Here is a 21,026-nt window from a genome sequence, read left to right on the forward strand (position 1 = left end):
AGGGTTCAAGGTGGTCCCTCTGGTGTGTTCTAGCAGTGTAACCCAGGGTAGGGCCTTCTAACCCCAGTGCCTAATGACACCTCATGCACCACAGTGGTGTGCCTGGTGATGGCGGGTCCGAAGATCTAATACTCTGAGTCAGAGCCAGCTAGGTGCGAGCGAACCCCAGTGCACACTGATATGATATGATAGGTTATTTATAACACGCTTAATACCCTGAGGTTTCTAAGCGCAGATCGGGGATGTAACCTGTGTTGCTCTGAGTCGTCTTGCTTCCAAGGCGAGCACGTTGCCACTGAGCTATCCTCCAAAGACACATTGGCGTACTAAAGTAAAAAGACCTAGCGTGTCCAGGATTCCAGTGTCACAACACGAAAGGCGTGTGAGTCACAGTGTGCGCACACAAGTATCATGTTGCTGCCAGGGGGGTGTGGGCCTGAGCTCATGTATAGCAGACATGCACTGCTGAAGCTCCCGCCGAGATCCTGATAACAGATCCTACATGCGGAATTGAACGGCGTAATATGCATAGCTGGAACGCAAATAAGGTGTGCGCACAGAGGACCGAGTTGCCTGCTTAAGACGCTGCAAAACGGTATTGCTGGAGCCCGAAAACCAGTGCCGCAATATCACAGGGGAAACCAAGATGGCGGCCGGACCCTTGTTAGAAGAGCCGAACTGGAAGCGAAGGGGAGGAAAGGCCTGATAGCCCGCGGCAGGAAACCAGAACGGAGCAGGAGGACCAAGGTGCGTTCTGCCCCTCAAGCCCCTGAGCGTCAAGAAGAGCTGACAGGAACTCCTGAATGCAGGACAGTGGAAGCCGACGGAGAGTGAGCCCCGGAAAGTCCTTGACACATCGGGAAGGCCGGCAAACACCATTAAGGGGGCAGCAGCGTATATGGCCTGTGAATGCGGAGGGATGAGGAAGAATGCAATTGTAGAAGATGAGCAGGCAATGGGCATTAATACCTGGATTTGTGCGTAACAAGTGGACATAACTCCAGGAGCTATATGAAAGTTGTGTGAATTCCCGCAACACTGTGCAAAAGAACGGGGTGCTATAGGAAGATGCCATATGCCCTGGTATATGAGGAGGCCGCTTGAGGGTGTACCGCAGAGGGCACTTAATTGGACTGCTTGGCTTGGGTACTGAGATAAGTGCAGCTGCAGATCGCATTTAGCACCACTACTGAACCAAGAGGTGGTTGAGCAATGCTGCAAGTCACTTGGAGCCTGTTTGCTTCCAGGGTCAGCACTGGTGACCATTTTGTGTAACCCAGACCTAAACGCTATAAGTGCCTTCCCAAAGTCCACCATGGGCAATAAGGAATATTGGTGCCCAGAATTACCAGGTTACTCACCGTAGTGACCACCTTACTCCTAGTCATAGTCCCCTTTCCTCCATACTTGTGGACATCTCTCCGTCCTGTGGGACGGGACCGGAGCACTTTGTAAAAAGCATCCATATTTTTTTCAAAAATGTGTCCCTCCTCTCTTTCCTGCGCAGAGCCCGGCACACGGCCGTAACCCCGTCCACCTTGGCTCCGCCCCGCGCATCGCCCATCAGTCCGTTTCTATCGCAAGGTCAAAGACCCATTAGCAATAACAGAGGAACCTTATTAGAGGGGACGGCGGGCAGGCGTATGGAGGAAAGGGACTATGGACTAGGAGTAAGGTGGTCACTACGGTGAGTGACCTGGTAATACTCCTACGTCCCGTCCCCTTTCCGCCATACTTGTGGGAGATTACCAAGCACTCCTTACAGGAACTGCGGGTGGATGGAAATACCCCTTACTGAAACAGGTTCTTCAGCACAGCCTGACCAAACTGAGCGTCAGCTGTTCAGCTCATGTCGAGACAGTAATGCTTACAGAAAGCAGATGGGGAGGCCCAAGTAGCTGCCCTAGCGATGGACTCCCAGGGGACATATTTCTGAAAAGCAACCGCGGCTGCCTTGCCCCGCACCAGGTGTGCATGGATACCCTTAGGAGGTTTTAGCCCTTGGACGGTGAAAGACTCTGTGATGCAGGCGGCAATCCACCTAGAAATAGTTGCCTTAGACGCCGGCTTGCTCTGAGGGTTACCAAAAGTCAACAAAAAGTTGAGAAGAACTCCTGAGCTCGGAAGTCCTGTCCAGGTAGAACCTAAGAGCTCTTCGGACATCAAGACAGTGTAGAACCCTTTCAGCCTCTGAGGCAGGGTTCGGAAAAAAGACCGGAAGGGAGATCGACTGGTTCAGATGGAATTCGGTCACCACCTTCGGTAGAAAAGCCGGGTTTGTCCGAAGGACTACCTTGTCCTTATGAAAGACCAAGAAAGGATGCTCCACCGACAATGCCTGGAGCTAAATCACTCTCCTTGCTGACGTAACGGCGACCAGAAAGGACACTTTCCAAGACAAGTACTTGAGGTCCACCGTAGCCATTGGTTCAAAGGGTTTATGGCACAGCGCTGTCAGGACTACATTTAGGTCCCATGGCGGGTGCGGATTACGAACCGGATGGTAGAGTGGCGTGTCAAGCCAGCAAAATGCCTCTTCACCACTGGGTTAGTTAGAGAATAAGAACACAGGTCTGTAGAAAGATAAGCGGAAACCACTGAGAGATAAGTCCTGCATGACAGGACATGAACCCCTGACTCTGCTAGGGAGGTCACGAAGGACAGCACCGTGTCAATCGTGGCCACCCTCGGATCCAACTTCTTCTCCAAACACCAATGACAGAACCTGAGCCATTTACTCTTGTATTGAGATCTGGTCGAGGGTTTACTGGCTGCCTGGATAATGTGTATGTTATCCGCAGACAAACTCAGATGCTCTAAAGACTTGAACTCAGGCACCATGCCGCCAAGCTGAGCGATTGTGGGGAGGGGTGCCACATCTGTTGTTCCCCTTGGTGAAGAAGATCGGGAGTTACTGGTAACCTGATCGGCAGATACACCGACAGGTGTTGAAGTTTTGAGAACCAAAACTTGGCCGGCCACCACGGGGCTATGAGTAGAAGGGAACAGTTTGCCGAGTTCTTCAACTTCCAAATTGCACGGTGAATTAGAGGCAGAGGCGGGAAGGCGTAAGCTCTCATGTTGTGCCATGGAATCTCGAGAGCATCCCCCAGAGAGGAGGCTCCCAGCCCCCCTCTGGAGGTATACTCGAAAGCTTCTTGTTCGCCGCCGTAGCGAAGAGGTCCACCTCCGATGTGCCCCAACGCGAGAAAATCCATGAGAGGACCTCCGCCTTCAATTCCCACTCGTAGCTGACCACTGTCCGCCGGCTGAGGGCATCCGCTGTGACATTCAGCTGGCCCGGGATGTGCACTGCAAGCAGCCAGACACCATGAAGCACGGCCCACTCTCAAATCTGGATGGACAGGTCCACGAGGGGGGGGAGACTTTGTTCCCCCTTGCTTGTTTATGTAATACATTGACACCACATTGTCCGTTCTTATGCGGACCACCTTGTTGACAATGAGCGGTCTGAACGCCCTGAGCGCTAGGAAGATCGCCAGAAGCTCCAAATGATTTATGTGCAGGAGCTTGTCCTGAGGCGACCAGAGGTCCGAAACCTGAAGAGGATCTAACGTCGCACCCCACCCTAGAAGGGAGGAGTCCGTCGTGAACGTCACCATGGGGACCGGGTTCTGAAACCCCGCGCCCCCAGACAGATTGCTGAGAGATGACCACCAATCCAGGTCCACTCTCATGGAATGGGGAATCATTATCCGCATGGAATCCGGATCCACTGCCTGACGCCATGAACTCCAAAGAGCCATCTGAGTCCGTCTCATTTTGAGACGAGCAAGAGGAAGAGCCAGTACACACGAGTCCATGAGACCCAGAAGCCTCTGGAACCACCAGGCCAACATGCTCTCCGACTGCGCAAACATCTGACACGTGGCTAACAGATCCGCCATTCTGTTCTCGGTCAGATACACTCTGCAGTCGATCGTGTTCCAACGAAAATCCAGGAAGATCAGGTCCTGTGAGACCGCCATGGAGGATTCCGCCAGTTCACTGACAGCCCAAGATAGAACAGGAGCTGAAGGAGAGACTGGAGGTTGCCCGCTGCGTAAGAGCCAGTCGTCCAAATAAGGATACACATGGATACCCTGGAGACGAAGATAGGCCGCAATCACCAACATCATCTTCGTGAAGACATGCAGCGCCGAGCTGAGGCCAAAAGGAAGCACCCGAAACTGGAAGTGTTCCTCTCCCAAAGAGAAGCGGAGATATCTCCTGTGTGGATTCCGAATCAGGATATGCATATACGCATCCTGAAGATCCGCAACGCTGAGCCAATCGCCCATCTTTAAGGAGGAGCGTATCTGGCTGGGCGTGATCATCTTGAATTTCTCTTGGGGTAGGAAAAGAATGAACTGGGAAAGGTCTAGGATGGTGCGCAAGCCGGCCTGGTTGGGTTTGGGCACCGTAAACAGCCGGGAGTAGAAGCCCTCCCCTCGCTCCCCAAGGGGAACGGGTTCCACAGCTCTGAGGTCCAGAAGTTTCTGAACTTCAGCCTAGAGGAAGGGTGAGCCCGACAGCTGAAAAGGAGGGTTGAGGGGTGGCATAGGGGGTAAAGGTAAGCAGAAGCCCGCTCGAGCGACTGACATGACCCATCTGTCTTCTGTGATGGTCCGCCACACCTCCCAATGAGACACAATGCGTCCTCCCACCGGGGTCTAATGCGAGCGCGGAAAACCCTCATTTGGCAGGTTTATCGGTGGCGGTGCCACCTGAACCTGATGAGGAAGCTGAGAAGCGGGAGAAAAAACGTGTGAGTTGTTGTCTACAGCGGTTATTCCCCGCAGGAGTATCCACTCTGCGAGATTTGCGGTCGAGGAAGCCCCTACAACCAGAGGAGGGCCGACTTTGCGACAACGGTCTCTGGGATTTGAAAGGAGCTTTGACCAGAACAGACAATGATTTAGCTGTCTGAGTGCTATCCTTGGTCTTGGTGAGCTCTAAATCGGTAGTAGAATGAAAAAGCTCCTTACCATCGAATGGAAGGTCCAACACCTTGTCTTGCACTTCCTTAGAAAATTTTGTGGCATGCAGCCACGCCTGCCGTGAGGTATCAACCCCAAGCATCAGGCCCCGAGCCAAGGTGTCTACTTGGTGAGCCGCAGCTTCCAGGAGATCCTGGGCCAAGACCCTGGCATCGGAAAGGCCTCCTTTGAAGTCTCCCAACTTCTCGACCGGGATGTGCTCCTCAAACTCCGACAGACCTTTCCACATCCGCATGTTAGCTCCCGCCAATATCAGCTCAGCGTTGGCCTGCCTGAGCTGCAAGGCTGAGTTGGCAAAGATTTTCCTCCCTAGGGAGTCCAGGAGCTTGTTCTCCTTTCCCAAGACCTGAGTAGCCGTCGTGGAAGAGGATGCTGCAGATCTGGAATGTAACGTACCCGCAGCCACCACTGTGGAGAAGGGAGGCGGACAAAGCAACAGGGCCACCTCTTCCGAAGAATGCAGCCTGTACCATCTTCTTATTGACAAAAAGTCCTGAGTGTGGCTTTTCCCAGACTCTTCGGACCTCAGCCAGAACGTCCTTCTGCAGGAACAGGCCGGTACGCTCCAAGGGAGACAGGGTGAACGTCCCAGAAAGCACGCCCTACTGCGGAGCGGGTGCCTCGGGCACCGGAACATCTAAGAAACTCATCATGTCCAGTACCCGGTCATGAAAGGCTCTGATAGAGCAGGGAAGGTCCTCGTTGTCCTGATCGCCTTGAGGGTCATCTGACAGGTCAGGATCCTGCTGAGCCGTGTCAGGCACTGCCTTGTCCACTGGGGACAATGGAGGCACAGGCGGAAGAGCCGGGGGAGGCACCATAGGCAAGGGAAGCGCCGGCGGAACCACCGGAGGAACGGGTGGAGCCGGAGGCGCAGGTGGACATATCTCCTTGAAAAGCCCTTTGAAATATTCCCTCATGGGGCCAGTGCGCATAAGCGCTTGAAAGGTACCGAAAAAAGCATCCTCGGGAGATTGCTTCGGAACCTGAGGAGGCCGCTCATGATTTGGACAAATCCAGGGACGTAACGGGGAAGGGTGCCACACCGGCCCCTCCACCGACGTATCCACATAAATCAAAGGAGCCGCCCCTCCGGGCAACAAAACATTGTGCGGAAGAGGCATCCGGGCGTTCCAATCATAAACCGGCCGGAGGATGCGCACAAGGGACCTTAGGTTCACCCAAGGAACTGCACCCTACACCAGAGGCCGATGGCGTAGTTGGAGTGGTAGCACTTAAAATGTCTGCTGTGGTCGTGGCGGGAACGGGTGCCATTTTGTCCTCATCTGAGGGGAACTGCGGCACGTGAGGAAGTGAGGCAGGGGTCCCCGTCGATGGATCAGGGGTCTTAATCTTAGCCTTAACATAAGGCACCTCGGCCGAGCCGGTACTATGAGGCCTGGAATGTTTTTGTGACATACCAACCGCCAAATTAGCCTTCGAAAGAAGGACCTCGGCACTGCCGGTAAAAGAAGAACTTTGCTTCTTTGCCCCCTCAACAGATCTGGTATCACCACAAGAGCGGGAACGGTGAGCAACCGCTTTCACCGACAAAGCCTTGTCCGGCATCTCAGAACTGTTGGTAGCTTTAGCCTATGAACGAGGGACCTCGGACCCAGGCCCGGTAACAGCCTTATCTGCACGGGCCTTGAACATCCGTTCGGTCACAACCAGCCCAGCCAAGGCCTCGGGGAGCACCCCGGTCTTGTTTGTGAGGGAAGCCGACAGAGAGGCCAAAGCGAGCTTCGGTACCCCACGATTCAGTAGAACTGGGTCTACAAACAGCCCCCACAAGGGGGGCCTTGAAGCATACTCCGGTGTTCACAGGCCCCTTACGGAGACCCTCGGAGAAAACTCCGGTAGAATTAGTAGGCCCAACGGGCACCTCAGGGCGAACCCCGGTGACAGAGCGATCAACGCCCCTCCCGGACCGAGAGGAAGCCAGAAAGGTATCCCCCAGCCGGGGTGCTCTGAAAAGTACAGAACTTACCGGGCGTTTCTTCTTCTTGTCAATGAACGATTGAAAATGCGAAGGAGGAGTTCGTCGGAACACCTCCTCCCACCGCTCCAACTGACGTTGAAGTGCCCGGTCCGAAAGGGAGTCACAGTAAAAACAGGAGTCCCAACGGTGTTCCGGACCCAAACACTCTAAACAAAGAGGATGGGGATCCGCCCTCGTGAAGCGACGGTGACATGATGAACAATCTGGAAAGTCTAATTTGAAAGACATAGAGAGAGTAGTAAACGAACGCTAGCGAGAGCCAGAGAGGAAAAAAGGGAAGAAAATCTTCTGAGGATGCAAGTGCGTCCGGCCCCGATCGAGCGGAAAAAAGGACTGATGGGCGATGCACGGGGCGGAGCCAAGGTGGGCGGGGTTACGGCCGTGTGCCGGGCTCCGCGCAGGAAAGAGAGGAGGGACACATTTTTTAAAACAATTTGGATGCTTTTTACAAAGTGCTCCGGTCCCGTCCCACAGGACGGAGAGATATCCACAAGTATGGAGGAAAGGGGACGGGACGTAGGAGTACAAGTGGTGACACATTCCTGTCCCAGTTTGGGGCAGATACTGAGGAGCCCAATGTGAGGAATGCTTAATAGATCTATATAGCAGCCACAAGCTGGGGCTGAATGAGCAGACTAAGGTGCCACTAGATGCATTCTCCCTTACGATGTTGGTGGACACAGTTGACAACATCACAACCAGTTCACCGCTGGCACAGACTACTAACCGGACTGTGCAAGAAATCACACACTAACTATGGTGGTTGCCGCAAGCAGGGTCAGGGGCGAGCTACCTGAAAATCAGAATCTGTTGGATCAACAATACGATACAGTAGTGCAGCCGCCTCAAACATACTACATATAGAATGCACTTGGATATGTCCCCCAGGAAAAACAAACAGAAGGGCTCGATAATGGACTCCTTTGCAGGACAAGCAAAGACCCAGGATGTGGCGCCCTCAACTGGGCTAACAATGGGCATTGCATTGGTGACACAAGGAGATCCTCAGGAATCCAGGGTATTGCCCGCTAACGCAGATTTGAGAAATTCAATGGAGAGAAAAATAGATGTAGTAAGCATTGATGTGCAGTTACTACGCCAGGATGTACGATCACTTGCAGAGAGGGTTACAACGGCGGAGATGACCTTGAAGGACACAGCCACTGCCGCGAGTGACCCGACAGTGAGAATGAAGGAAATGGAATCGGGGAAAGCCATACTGGAGTCGCAAGTGGAGGAAAGTGAGGGAAGGTCTTGCAGCAATAACATAAGGGTGCTCAGCTTACCTGAGGGCATGGAAGGCCGGGAACCGATGGGATACATTGAAAACGTACTCTTGCAGGAGTTTGGCCCAGGAAAGCTGTCACAGGGGTTAGCAGTGGAAAGGGTGCACAGGTCCCTTCAGAAGAAACCCCCACCTGAATCATATCCAAGGCCGGTCATCGACAAGATCCTAAACTTTAAGAGGCAGAGAAGTGGTGCGTCAATTCTCCAGAGAGGGCGGGACAATACAGCGTGACAAAGCTGCAATAGCAATATACTCGAACTACACACCCATGGTGCAACAGAAGCGTATCAGGTTTGTGCTCATTAAAGCACAGCTCCGACGACTAGGAATAAAATACATGCTGATGTAGCCAACCAGACTGAAGATCATATATAACGGAAGAACGCAATTTTTGGAAACATCTGAGGCAGCGAACATGTGGCTTGAACCCAATAACATGGGAAATAAATAAGGGGAAGTTGCCCGCGGATGCCAGCAGCCACCTTTCTGAGGGGTACTGAATAAAGTACTAGAAGTTCGAGATGTAGTTAGATGAAAGAACCCTTGTTCACTCACCATGAATGTCATAATTATTTGAGGACGCATAGCTGTGTTTTCAACAAATGCTATGCAGGCACTGCGGAGTGGACTCAGGACTTGTCAAAGCTGCAGTACATATCACATGCTCGGCCTGAACGACTGGTGCGGCACACAGATGTCGGAACGTCGCCGCGTGAAAGCTGAAAAAAGCTGAGGTGAACAAGGTCACGGTTGGGTGGCGCTCGGACAACCCCAAACTTAATGTTATTTGTTGCCAGCGTTTGCTGGCCCTCACCTGGTACACAATGGCTAAGTATAGCTTTGGAGGTATGGGTAGGGCCGAACGTGGATTCACTGTTGGGCAATGTTTCTCCCTGGAGTTCAAGGGTTTTTGTATTTGGTTCTGTTAGTTTAGTTTACAGAGCACAATGTAGGTATGCTTGGTAAGAGAACGTGTAAGATCAGTGATAGAAGCCGGGACGGGTTAAAATGCAACTTAATATATGGCAGAAAGGTGGAGTGTTCGATATACAAGACACGGGGGAGTGAAGCATGGGATAACATTGAGTCACGGGCCGTAAGGTTGCTGTACCAGGCCACAGGGGGAAATAGAGTTAAATATCCCTGTGACACAAATAAAGTTTCTGTCTTGGAATGTTAGGGGACTTGGATCTTACATAAGGAGGAAGGAACAAGTTACTTACCTGTAACTGTTGTTCTCCAGCATGGGTCTGGCATGGATTCACATGCTCATGAATATTCCCCGTCGTCAGGCTGGGAATCCTCGGTAAAGAAAAAACCAGTATCAGTTTTGTTTCTGATCTGTCTTTCGTAGTAATAACCAATCACTGGTCTCTGCGTCATACTGACCACAGCCAATGACTGCCCTCTACCTAAGCACCGCCTCTGGCAGCCATCTTCAGATTTGGAAGCACGTAAAGTGGCAGTATGACCAAGTGAAGAGCCGCAGAGGGGTAGGCGGGAGGGTTCGCATGTGAATCCATGCCAGACCCATGCTGGAGAACAACAGTTACAGGTAAGTAACTTGTTCCTTCTCCAGCATGGGGTCTGGCATGGATTCACATGCTCATGAATAAAGAATACATAGCAGTACACACATGCACAACCACGGGAGGTGGCAAAGGCTCAACATTAAGCATTACATCAAACTCAACATTAAGCATCTTACCTCCTCACCAGGCTCACCTCAGGCGAACAGGTTGCGCAGCACTGCTTGGCCGACCCTGGACTCCTCCCTGGAATCCCGGTCGACGCAGTAGAATTTCGTGAAGGTGTGCGTCGACCTCCACGTAGCAGCCCTGCATATGTCCAGCAGGGGCACACCAGAAAGGAACGCCGTGGTAGCTGCGATCGCTCTGGTGGAATGGGCTCTCGGACGGCCAGGCAGCGGTCGGTTTGCCAACCGATGACAGTACATGATACAGCCGGAGAGCCATCTGGAAATGGAAGCCTTCGAGAGAGCCTTCCCCTGATTGACAGGTCCAAAGTTCACAAAGAGTTGTGACGTCTTCCGAAAACACTTCGTGCGGTCCACGTAGAACTTCAGCGCTCTAGCCACATCCAGCGAGTGCAAAGTCCTCTCAGCCGGCGACGAAGGCGACGGGAAGAACACAGGCAACACCAAGGGTTCGTTGAGATGGAAGTCCGACGGTACCTTGGGCATGAAGGAGGGGTGCGTCCTGAGCACTACCCTCGTGTCGTGGAAAGTCAAGTACGGGGCCTTGCAGGAAAGGGCCTGGATCTCTCCCACTCGTCGTGCGGAGGTGATGGCCACAAGAAAAGCTGTTTTCCACGATAGAAACTTCAACGGGGCCGAGTGCAGAGGCTCGAACGGAGGTCCCATGAGCTTGGTCAGCACCACGTTGAGCTCCCACGCCGGGGCCGGAGCCTTCACCGGCGGGAACGATCTGAACAGTCCCTTCATGAACTCTTTCACCAGACGATGAGACCACAAGGATGTCCGCCCCGTGGTTCTGGTGTATCGGGAGATCGCAGCAAGATGAATCTTGATGGACGCGTGTGCCAGACCAGCTTTGGCCAGCGTCAGCAGGTACGGCAGTACTTGGGGAGCCGTAATCCGTAGAGGGTTAATCTTCTGTGCGTGGCACCAGACAGAGAACCTCTTCCATTTGTGTCCGTAGCATTTAAGAGTCGAGGACGCCCTGGCCTTTGCAAGAACCTCTCTGCAATCGGCCGGTATGTCGTATCCTCCAAACTCTAGCGCTGCAGGAGCCAGGCCTGCAAGTTCAGCGACTTCGGGTCGTGGTGGAGGATGGCGCCTCCTTCCCTGGAGAGTAGATCCGCGTCCGCCGGCAGCTTGATCGGCGGGGACGCTGACAAGTCCAGCAAGTCCGGGAACCATATCTGCCTCGGCCACGCAGGTGCGACGAGGATCATCCTGCACCGTGACCTCTTGAGCTGGTTGACGAGCCGGATTAGCAGAGGCAAGGGAGGGAACGCGTAGAGGAACAGGCCCTCCCAGGGGAACGAGAAAGCATCGCCCATGCTCCTCGTCTGGGGAAACCTGCTGGCGAACCTCCGGCACTTGGTGTTCGTCGCCGTCGCAAACAGGTCGATCTGGGGTGTGTCCCACCGTCGGAAGAGGCGATCCACCAGATCCTGCCGTAGTTCCCACTCGTGGCACGAGCGCTGCTCCCTGCTGAGTGAGTCGGCGATGGTGTTTTTTATCCCTGCCAGATGAAACGGCACCAGAAAAATCCCTTGGGCGACGGCCCAATGCCACAGGTCCTGCGCCTCCTTGGACAGCGCTGGGGACCTGGTTCCGCCCTGTTTCCTGATGCAAAACATGTTGGTGGTGTTGTCGGTGAAGATCCTCACCACCTTGCCCTTGAGGGACGGAAGGAAGGACCTGAGGGCCCAAAACACTGCACGGAGCTCCAGGACGTTGATATGCAGGGACTTCAGCGTCGGGAGCCAGAGTACCCTTGCGTGCAGATTTTCGGTGTGCGCTCCCCACCCTTCCAGGGAGGCATCCGTGGTCACAGTCTCCTGGTGGGCTGGGGTCTGGAAGTCCATGCCCGCCGTCAGATGCGCGCGGGTGCCCCACCACCGTATCGCTCGTCGGAAACTCTCGTCGAGCTTGATCCTTTCCTCGAAGCTGCCCGTCGTCTGGATCCAGCGCGCATCCAGGAATTCTTGCAACGGGCGCATCCGGAGCCTGCACATGGGAATGAGGTAGATGCAGGAAGACATCATCCCGAGGAGGGACTTGATGGACCTCACTTTGGCCGCGTCGGCCACCAACATCCGTTGCACCTTGCCCAAGATGGTCCTGGTCCTCTCCTCCGACGGGGAGGCCAGAAGGGACACTGTGTCGAGCCTCGCTCCCAGAAACAGTGCGACTTGCGCGGGCACCAGGTGGGATTTGGCGTAATTCACGGAGAATCCCAGGTCCGTGAGGAGTTGGACGGTCCTTGCCGTGTGGACCACGGCGAGCTCCCTCGTCTTGGCGCGGATGAGCCAGTCGTCCAGGTAGGGGAAGACGTGAATCCCCTCGCGGCGCAGCTGCGCCGCCACCGGTGCGAGGCACTTGGTGAATACCCTGGGTGCCGACCGTAGTCCGAAGGGAAGGGCTTTGAACTGGTAAGGACGCCCCTGGACCACGAACCTGAGGAATTTTCGGTGCCCCTTTAGGATGGGAATGTGGAAGTAGGCATCCTCCAAATCCAACGACGATAGGAAGTCTCCTTCCTCCAGCTGCCCCAGGACGTGCTGGAGGGTGACCATCCGGAACTTCTGCGCCTTGATGAACTTGTTCAGACGTCGCAGGTCTAGGATGGGGCGCCATCCTCCCGTCTTCTTCTTCACGAGGAAGTATCTCGAGTAGACTCCGGAGCCTCGAAGCCTCTTTGGGACGAGTTCGATGGCGCCCTTTCTGAGCATCGCCTTTACCTCCAGGAGAAGTTGAGGGACGTGAAGTTCTTTCCTGGCCACGGGGGGGACGCGCGGGCACCTTCTTTGAAACTCGAGCGCGTGGCCCCGGGCCAGGGCGTCCAGCACCCAACGGTCGGTGGAGATGGACTCCCACACGCTGACGAAGCCCGCCAGCCGGCCTCCCACCGGGGTGCTTCGGTGGGGGCCCGACCCCACGGCCGGTTCAATCCTGCTTGGACGCGGCCTTGCCGCCTTGACCTCCTTGGCGACGACGGCGGGGTCCGCTAGACTTGCCTCGTCCTCTGTAGGCCTCTTGCGACGACGAGCGGGCCGCTTGACGGTAGGAAGCGAAACCGCCGCCGGAACCTTTGGAGGCGCCCTTGCCTCCGCCGCTCCGAAAGGGCGTCCGTCGTTGCTGCAGAACTCCAAGGGCCCGGGCCGTCTCAGTATCCGCCTTGATGGCCTGAAGGGAATCGTCCACTGTCTTCCCAAACAGGTTGTTCCCGTCGAAGGGCATGTCCAGGACTCTGGTCTGGACGTCCTGCCGGAAGTCCGTAGCTTTGAGCCATCCACGACGTCGAAGGCAAACGCCGTTGCCCAGCTGGCGGAACCCAGTGTCGGCGATGTCCGTCGCCACGGTGATGGCGTGGTCCGAGGCCACCTCACCTTCCTGCAGGATCTCCAGGGCCTCCGCCCTCTTGTCGTCCGGCAGAAAATCCAGCAGGGGAGCTATCTTGTACCACAGCTCCCTGTCGTAGCGAGCCACGATAGCCAAGGCGTTGGCCGCTTTAATCGTCGTCGCTGCCGACGAGATGACTCTACGTCCCATAGCATCCAATTTCTTTCCCTCGCCGTCCGGCGGGGAAGTCGATGTGGAGGCCGCACCCCCCCCCGCTTTCTTCCTGGCTGCCGCGGAGACGACGGAATCCGGGGTAGGCTGCGCCCGGAGGCATAGGGGGGCCGTGTCCGGGACCCGGTACTTTTTCTCGTACCGGTCTCTTCTAGCTGGCGTCGTGGAAGGGTTCTTGAGGAGGGAAAGGCCCTCATCCCAAATGTCGTCCAACAGAGGCACTGCGAGGACCGTCTTCCTCTTGGCCTCGCGCCGCTGATAAAGGAAGCCTTCCTTTTTCTTCTCCTCAGGGCAGAGTTGGAAAAGCTCGGAAGCCCTGGAGATCATGGAGTGGAAAGATCCGATCTCGTCGGGCGGAGAAGCCCTGGTGGGAGGCAACGACGGAATATCCTCGTCGTATGCCTCGTCGTCCGTACCCGTCGCTGCCGTGTCAGTCCCCGTATCATCCCCTCGGGTGGACGGGGAGGAGGGCTGGACGGGGCGCGACGGTTGAAAAGGAGGTGGTGGATGGATCCTTCTTTTCTTGGTAGGGGGAACACCAGAAGGTCCCGGTTCTGGATCCCCCGACGGGAGAGGTTCCTCCGTCGGTAACGGTAGCCTCGTCCTTATCTCGGAGCATAAGGACTGTATGGCCAACAAAATGGCCGCCGAGTTGTCTTGCGGCGCTGGCAGAGGGGAATCCGACGGGCGAGCAGGGGCCCCGTCGGTATCCTCGACGATGTCGTCGTCGTCACCTGCGTCGGGGTCCATTCCGACGGGCTGGCCTTCTTCCACGCCTAGGCCGTGGCTTAAGACCTCGATCAGCTCCTCTTCTGAGGTTGAGGCCGAATCTACGACGACGCCCTGCCCCCCCTTCTTCTTCCCCACGGAGGGTTTCACGGGGGTCCTATCGATGGGCACAAAAGAAGACTCCCTCCGAGGAGGCAGGGAGATTCTGGGCCCTGAGGTCGCCACCACTGGTGCAGCCTCCACAGGCTGAGCCAGGGCCGCCGCGACCGTTTCGATAGAGGGCTTGGTCGGATGGATCAAGGCCTTCACCACCTTAGGTGCGCTCACCGCCTTATCCTTGAGGGAGGGGGCACTGCCACGCTCCTCCTCTGCCTTAGAGCTCGACCGGGGCCTCTCCAGGAGCTTCGCCGGGTGCTCGGCCTTCCTCTTACCCGACCCAGAGCGTTGGCTCGTGGTTGATGGTGCCGGGGAGGGTGCGCCCTGCCTGGCGCCCGTAGAGCCCGACCGTTCGGCGCTCCCGGTGCCAGCGGACTCGCGGTGCTTGGCCTTATGTTGGGCCCCCGTCGCCGGGGCGCCCTCAAAGGTCTTAGAAGACCGCTCGGATTTCTTCTTCTTCTCGCCAGACGGGCTCTTACCCTCCAGCCAGTTGGCGAGACGTTGATGGCGGTCCTTCATGGTCCGTTCCGACATGTTGCCGCAAAACGCACAGTCCTTCTCCACGTGCGTCTTGTCCTCATGAAGGCAGTAAAGGCAGAAAGAGTGTTCGTCCTCCTTAAAGACGTTCTGCAGCTGGCATCCAGGGCAGACCCTGAACAGCTTTCCGGGCGTCGAGCTTCCCTTCTCCTGGGCCATCTCCGAGACCGGGCCTGAGAAGCTTCTGGAGTCCTCCGAAGTGTAGCTCGACGAAATCTTCACCCTTGAGGGGCGCAGACGAATCCGACACGGGTCCCCGTTGATCGGATGTAGGATCGGTGGAGCTTGAGGCTCTTTTGACCGAAAGAATCGAAGTTTTTGTGAAAAAAGCGCGAAAAATAGCACTAACGCTCGAGAGCAATAGCACGAGGATCCCAACACATGAACGTGCGGTAAAAATCTGAAGATGGCTGCCAGAGGCGGTGCTTAGGTAGAGGGCAGTCATTGGCTGTGGTCAGTATGACGCAGAGACCAGTGATTGGTTATTACTACGAAAGACAGATCAGAAACGAAACTGATACTGGTTTTTTCTTTACCGAGGATTCCCAGCCTGACGACGGGGAATATTCATGAGCATGTGAATCCATGCCAGACCCCATGCTGGAGAACAGGGTGAGGTCCTGCCTTAGCCAGAAGAAGATCTTCATAGCCTTGCTGCAGGAGACCCACCTGCTTCCTGAAGGGCAGAAGCAACTTGTGTCAAGATGGGGTGGTAAGGGATTTGGCTCTATATTCTCACAATTTGCTAGGGGAGTCCTCATTTGGGTGGACACAACAGTTCCCTTACAAGTATCAGAGGTGGTGGCAGACGGAGGAGAAATATGATCGCCTGTGTGGACACCTGGGCCAAAGGGAAGTGTGTATTGTGAACTCCTACTTTCCTAAAAATGATATTCCGGCACCTGTACGTATGCTCAGCAAGGTGATATTACCAAGACGGATGTGGTGTTACTGTGGGAAGGGGATTTTAACTATGTACAAGATGTGCTTTTGGACAGGTCTTTGCCCTCACCAGGAGGTCCCTCACCCGCCTCCGAGATTCTGAACATAACCCTTTCGGAGCTTGCAATGAGGGACACATGGAGATAAAGAAATCTGAATAATAAAGAATACTCTTATTACTTGTCCCCACATGGTCTGCACACGAGAATTGACTATATGTTCGAGGGGGTGGAATACATGATGGAGTTCATAAGTGTGGAATATGTAGGACGAACTATGTCAGACCACTCACCACTGATGGTCACATGGGAAATAGAGGGACCCAGGACCCCTATCCCGACGTGGCGTATGCCCACAGACGCCTTACTAGATGGGACATTTAGGGAAGTGTTAGACCAAACAATAGAGAAGTACTTTGAGATCAACACTGATAGTGTGGACAGCTGGGGTTCTGTATGGGAATCAATGAAAGAAGTGGTCCGTGGTGACATCATAGCAAGGGTGGGGGCACTCGAAGGCAATTGAGGGCAGACATTGAGACACTGGTGAACAGGATCACACAGATGAAGGCTCAGAGACCAATGACAGAGAGATTAGAAAGAGACCTCTTGGAACTGAGAATGCAGTGCACACAGGCTTTGGGTAAGCTCTCTAAATTTGATTACGAGACACAGAGGGCACATAAACATGCCGAGGTAGATAAGTGCGGTAGGTTGCTCGCGTGGTTATGCAAGCGGGAGCAGCCCATGGTGCTGACCACGCTGTTAGATGAGCGTGGCGCCCCATGGAGGTCACAGACGGCCATAAATGAAATTTTCGATTCATTGTATGCTAAGCTGTATAGACATGACATACAGGTGCCCAATAGGGGATTGAGGAGACTCTTGCCCAGGTTCACCATCCGCAACTAACTAAGGAACAGGTCAAAGCCTTGAACAAGCCTATCTCATTGGAGGAGGTGAGGGAGGCAATAAAAACACTTGCAACGGGCAAATCCCCTGGAAATGACGGACTCCAGTCAGAATTTTACAAGATGTACAGTTCAATGCTAGCTTCCCCGCTGCTAAAGGTTTATGAGGAAGCGCGTGAGAAAGGCATCCTCCCGTTGAGTATGAGAGAGACAATGGTTAAACCAATACCTAAACCAGGGAAATCCATGGAGTGCTAGGATTCACACCGCCCACTGACCATGCTGAATGACAATGCTAAAATCCTTACTACTATATTAGCAGGCTGCCTCCGCAGAGTTATAACCACAATCATACACACTGACCAGACTGGATTTGTGCCTGGCCATAGCATGGCTTCTAACCTGCGCAGGCTGCAACATGTCATAGATCAGACTCAAGGACTGCCAGCGCAGATGGTGGTTGTCACGGCCTTTGATTCAGTCTTTTGGGAGTGGATGTATGCAGCACTAAAAGGTTTTGGCAGATGTGACTCATTCATTTGGTGGGTTAAACTACTATACACCAACCCAGTGGCTAGGGTGAAATCTGGGAAATGTATCTCGGAGATATGGAACATACAAAGGGGTACCCAACAGGGGTGTCCGCTCTCACCAATGCTATACATAAAGGCGCTGGAACCCCTGGCGGCATACCGCAGACAAGAATACCTAGAAGCTTGAATGGACGTAAATGGGACCAGACATCTTATATCACTATATGCAGATGATGTTCTTCTATACATATGTGAACCTTCCCATAACCTCCCCATTCATTCTCTTAGAGGTCCTGGATGATTTCACAAAAATATCAGGGATTATGTTTAGTAAGCAGAAATCGTGCCTTTTCCCTCTCGAGGTACTTATTAGAGAAGTTAAGGAGGACTTGCCAGAACTAGGGCTGAAATGGGAAACAACCACATTTAAATACTTAGGGGTTCAAATAGCACATAGGCCGCAAGACACGCACTGATAAAACACCATTAGAATAGTAGATGGGATAAAGAATTCCATGAAATTCTGGTCCAGTTTACCACTCTCACGTATGGGTAGAGTATCCATAACTAAAATGATCATTCCCCAGAGACTGTTATATGCATTTACAAATGTACACTACTATGTAGAAACAAGGTTCTTTAGGGACCTTGAAGCCAAACATGCACTTCCTATGGGGCAGGGGCCACCGTAGGATTGCGCTTAAGACATTATACTTACTGTACCATGAGGGAGGAGTACAGCTCCCGAATCTGGAACTATACTATCTGGCTGCTCAATTGCGATATGTGACCCCGTGGTTATCAGATGGAGTTACTACTGAATCTGAACTGCTACAGGCGGCAGTACAACCTATGGGTACCGAATTATTGCATGGGATCCCAATATTTGGTAGTGAGATTGGGCAAATAAGTTTGGGCCAAGATACTGAAATTGGTGCATTTGCCATATCCATACTCCCAAAATGTCCCTATTGCAGCGGACACCTGTACAAACCCAGCAGAACTCTGGGTGGCCAGAAACTGGGAAAGACACAGCATCTATACGTGGGAGGATATGTTTGCGAATGGGCAGTTCAGGGAACTGGACGACTTGATGCAAAGTGAAGGACTACCAGGCGGTTAATTCCTGCAATACACAAATGATGAAGGTGGCCAAACAGAAGTGGGCGGGTTGGCCTGCTGAAGCAGTAGAGGATTCACTTTTAACATTACTTTATGATCTTCAAGATGGATGTAGGCCAACAGCTAGAATATATGAATGCCTCATGAGTAAAATCAACACTGCACATGAGAGACTGAATTGTAACTGGAAGGAGGATGTGGGATCGCAGAATCGCAATGGGAGCAGACCTTGATTTTTGTCAAAAATGTGTCCCGGAAAGCTAGATTCCATCTAGTCCAGCTCAACATATGGCACCGTACATATATGGATCCCTGTAGACAGGCCAAATTAAAAAAATTAATAAAGAAGTGATACCCTAGTGTCCTTGGTGTAACAGAGAGGGAGCTGACCTGATGTATATGCTATGGGAGTGCAGTCGGGTGCGGACATTTTGGCAATGTGTGGAATAGGCATGCAGGAGGACTGGTATGGTCAGGTTCAAATGGAGTTCACAGGAGTGTCATTTATGGATTTGGAATGTGTGCTGGCAAAATGACGCATTGCCATGTCTTGGAAGAGTAAGCAAGGCCCCCAATATAACCAATGACACAAGGAATTTGAATGTTGGTACCTTGCAGAGAAAAAAGCGTGGGCTGGGTCCACATGGGGTTGGGACTACGAACACTCAGATACGTTTGAGGCATGGAGAGGACTATATGTATCAATGTTGCCGCCCTCAGATGACAAACTGCCTTGAATGTAACAGAGCATAGTGCTTAAGGTTGCACAATGCAGAGAGATGCTCACTACTGCATTGCCAGCAACTGCTTGCGGGCTCCCGAAGAACACATCCATTCATACCTACACCAGGTACCGCCGTCCTAATGCCCAGTGAGCTCGAGGGAGATGGGTTAACCTGTGCTCTTTTGTTGTTTGTTTTGTTAAATGTTGGTTTATGTGCTGATGTGTAAGTTTGAACAGCACACAGAACATCACGAGGTACATGCATATCAGAATCATTGTTAGTTGCTGTGAAACTGCGCTGTTATTCTATGTGACTAATAAGTGATTGTAATAATTTCTAATGCACCATGGAAACAAGAAAACCAATGAAACAAATTTAAATACAAAAATCATGCTGCCGGTGCGCTATGGATGTTGTTCCATGTTCATCCGCAAGTGTAACGATGTTGCGTCTCTCGTCTAGAAATCCCTGTATCACCTCAAGGCATTCAGTCTGGGGGATCGAGGTATAAAATGCTTCTACCATGGCGACCACATAAACACAAGGGCTAAGCACACACTCAGCTGCACATAAGGACACACCAAGGGATAACCACTCACGCCCCAGGTAAGAGCTTCGACTCGTCCAGCACCACGGGCTGCAACGCAGCGATCACATAAGCACTGCCGGCTTCGCTACACTTGCGGGTGCAAACGGAAAAACACACCTTGTACACTGCTATGCAGGGTCCCCGGGCCCAGCGATCCATAGTGCACCAACAGCAGCATACTTGTGGCGCACACAGTGACACACACGCCTTTCGTGTCGTGACACTGGGCTCCTGGACACGCTAGGTCTTTTTACTTTAGTATGCTGATGTGCACTGGGGTTCGCTCGCACCTAGCAGGGTCTCTGACTCAAAGTATTACATCAACGGACCCGCCATCACCAGGCACACAGTGGTCAATGAGGTGTCATCAGGCACCGGGGTTAGAAGGCCCCACCCCTGGGTTAGACTGCTAGAACACACCAGAGCGACCAACTTGAACCCTTCTCTTTAACTTCACAGCGCGCACAGCTAGCACCGATACAACGGAGGCCAACTACAGTGTACTCTACAACCCCTTGCATCCGTGGGTCCATACATCCAGGTAATTTATTCTCCCTGGTTCATTTATCACCTACACCATGAGGTGCTGAATTATATGTCGAATACCTAGACACGCCTTGTGTGTTTCAGTTTATTTCAACACACAGCTGCTAACCCGTCCCATTCGTGCTTGATTTCCACCTGCACCGAAAGTACCCGTCAGGGACATTCTGAAATACGACCTAGCCAAGAGGCTTTTTATATCCCAGTTCCGGGTACAGACCCCCACTTAGTGTATTTTATCTTTATTCCCCAGATCACAGGATACCTCATGTTTGAATAGGACACACAATTCCATGTCGTGAAGAAGGCCGATACAATTATCACTTTTCACTCCTGGTACAAGGCCGAAACACAGACTTGTCCACAATTCCATCACCAGACAGTGCTCATCATACAACACTGTTGACTAAACCAATTGATTCGGCATGAATATTGTGCCTCAGATAAAGCGTAACGTTTTTAGTCAAGTTTAGATTCATGTTGAATGTATTTGTTCATCTCAATGTTTTTTGTTGTTTTCCTATAGGGAAGTTGTGCTTTTTTTTCACCTGTGTCAACTTGTCTTTGATTTAATGTGTTTCATTTGTTGTTGGTTAAGATAACAATTACAATCAAATAGTGGGTCACTATATATCCGGACTCGCCCTGATCAGTTTTTTTTATCTA

The sequence above is a fragment of the Ambystoma mexicanum genome, chromosome 9, assembly GCF_040938575.1.
Source record: "Ambystoma mexicanum isolate Mex_15411 chromosome 9, UKY_AmexF1_1, whole genome shotgun sequence".
Classification (NCBI taxonomy): Eukaryota; Metazoa; Chordata; class Amphibia; order Caudata; family Ambystomatidae; genus Ambystoma; species Ambystoma mexicanum.